Below are 3166 nucleotides of genomic sequence, written 5' to 3' on the forward strand. Positions count from 1 at the left end.
TGGGTAGTGGACTTTAAATGTACAAAGTACTGTAAGTGGTGAGCGGTGGGATTCCCAGCCTATGGGCCCTATCCCCACCTCCCTGCTTATGGCTGCCATGTCATTGGTGTTCTGTCCTTCTTGGACTTGGTTAGTTGGATGCCAATCTAGAATTTGTGGTGAAGACATTATTTAGGGTGTTGCTTTCACAATGATAATGATGACAATTCATTAATCCAAGTGTATCTCTGACCAACATGCTGTCTTTATAAAATGCCACTTGTGGGTTTATTTAAAATTGTTGAATGTCAATCAATAAAGAGACCCTTCAAATATAAAACTGATATTGTGTGGCCGAACCTCTCAGGTCAATACAGATCCCGCACCAGAACAATTATTCCGTATTCATTTTACTGGTAAAATAAACAATTAGAAAGCTTTTGGGCTAGTATAATCTTAATGAACTTGAAACTCAGCAACATTCTCTTTTTTCTTGGTTTGACACTGAGAAGACCAATTGCAGAAGGTAATGGAAGAGGTTTTCACACTACTGTTCCAGAGGTTTGATTAACTCGTCACCCTTCAAGTCCAAGTCGAGTGCCAAGTCATTGACACCAAGTCCCAAGTCAAGTCTCAAGTCACCAAGAATTCTTCCAAGTCGAGTCTCAGGTCAAGTCACTTCATTTATCCCCATTTGTCCCCTTATAGAAACAGAGCTCTGATCCTCTTCTTGATCACAGAATCACATTCTAAGTCCACAGCTTTCTCCTCTGACAGCTGAAGGGGGAAGGGGGAAGGCAGTAGGACTTCTGTAACACAGCCTCCTCCCCCCTTCAGCTATCAGAGGAGAAAACTTAGAATGCAAGAAAGGGAGGAAGGCAGTGTTACAGAAGACTCACCTTCCTTCCTTCCTTCCTTCCTTCTGCTTCAGCTGTCAGTGAGTTGAGTTGCAAGTCATTTATAAGGTGACTTAAGTTGGACTCAAGTCCAAGTCGCGCAACTTGAGTTCCAACCTCTGTACTATTCCATTGGGTTTCTAATCCCCAGAATGGTTTTGGTGATTGTTGGAAGAGCCTTTTATTGTTGGCTCCATCACTAGGGGTACAGTTGGAAGTCATCCGCTCTCAATGTGATTGGACTTTTAATGATGGTGCTCTGTACGCTGTACCTAGCATTGACCAGCCTTAACAAAGACCAGAGATTGATGTTATGTCTCTTTAGTGAATGGAGACAATAGAGCCGTGTATTATCTTGTGCTGGATGTGCATTTCTCAAAAGCTGGGGCTCATTTCTTCACAAACAGGGGTAAAGGTTATCAAGGTTGATGGCAGCAAATCTGACCTCAGACCCTTGGGAGCCCCGGTCACTGTCTGCTGGTCCTTACGTCAACCTTGGTCTTTGGTCCTTTGGTTACATACAATTCTCCTGAGTAAAAATGAAAACCAGATACATACACCAACGCAAATACTTACTTAGCTCTCCGGTTCCGTGTATATAAGCCAATGCATTTCAGTTCATTTGCTGAGTAATTTGAGTCTTTCAGCTGAATCACAAACTGGAAAATTTAGAAGGGGAAGAAAGGTCGACTAAGAATTCCAGACTTAAGTTGGAGTAAAATAGATTCATCTCACTCCTGGGCTCGGCCGCCGGTTCTGAACATTAAGTCCGACATTAATTTAAGTGAAATGTTTGTATAAATTTGCCTTGAAAGTCCCAAACCCCCGAGCACTTACGTTTTCTAAGTAAATTTGTTCTGAGATAAACAACATGTCCCTTACTAAATTATGGTGCAGTGTAATGGACTGGATTATCCGTCTTAAGTGGGAGCTGCTGTCAAAGAGAAAGAGTTTTGTAAGAAAAGAGTCAGCAGCTTACAATGACCACCAGTGGATACCGGCAAGAACTTTTCTAGGCAAACCCTTTGAATCTGTAACATGCGGGGTCCATAGAGGTAACATTGTGAAGGCCCTACCATTACACCAAGAGCCCGCTTTCCTGTACTCCGAAGTGGCCGAATACAAAGCCCTGCCGTGCATGAATGGGGTTTAAAGTGAACCTTTCAGTATCTTTATGGGTCTACATGAGCATTCTTACTTTGTGGGAATTTGTATTAATAATATTGTTAACATCAATTATTATTATCATATATTCATATAGCACCGACATATTACGCAGCGCTGTACAAAGCCCATAGTCATGTCAGTAACCGCCCCTTAACGAGGGTTCAGAATCTAATAACCCCACCATAGTCATGTGTCATTGTCTTAGGGCAAGGTACAGTTGTGAAATAATAGATTACCTGATTATATTGCAACCAACCAATAAAAAAATTGTGATACAATAAAAAACATAAGACCTAAAGCAACAACTTCGGATCTAAACACAAAATGTTTTTTTTTTTTTTATTGGTATACAGGAAACAGAATATGGGAGAAAAGTATGTATAGATCAAAGATGAGAAGATTTATTTAACATAACATCTATACATGTTATCGGATTATCTTACCTTACCTTTAGTAATCAATATCATGGCATACATGAATCCATCTATGCGAGAGTATCAGGAATTGGGTTGAAGTTCTTTGATGAATCCTAGTGTCCCAATGCGTTTCGCAAATAGCTTCCTCAGGGGATGTAGGAGACTGGAATTTCAAACCAATCATATGAATTGAATGTTCATCCAAAGAGATTCACGTGGATGTTGTTTTCTAGGATAGTAGATTGGGTTCTGGGTACTAGGTGGGATTCGTTTGATTGAGGTGAAGACTCCTTCAACTTGCCAGCACCATAGAGCATTCACATAGGTCAGGGGATCAAATTAGGTGAATGAGTTGATACCCCAGTGCTGGATCAGGGGAAGATCAGCTGATGATGGTCTAAGGGCAAAAAAATAGAGAGGAGAATAAGACAGCCGGGCTTTTCTTGGCACAAATGTGTATTTTACTACAATGATTGATGATAACATATAAGATATCAATACACATCTTCAATAAATTGAATAGAATAATAGTCCAATCCCCATACATAACAATAGGGTTTGATTGGAGATTGGACTGAATACTAGACACAGATTTTCTAATGATAATATTTTTAAGTTAGTTTCTCCTAGGGACTGTGAAGATATTAGATACAAGAATGAGGTCTCATTAGACCCGACGCGTTTCGCCTGAATAGCTTCTTGAGGAGA

Source organism: Pyxicephalus adspersus, chromosome 4, assembly GCF_032062135.1.
Source record: "Pyxicephalus adspersus chromosome 4, UCB_Pads_2.0, whole genome shotgun sequence".
Lineage (NCBI taxonomy): Eukaryota > Metazoa > Chordata > Amphibia > Anura > Pyxicephalidae > Pyxicephalus > Pyxicephalus adspersus.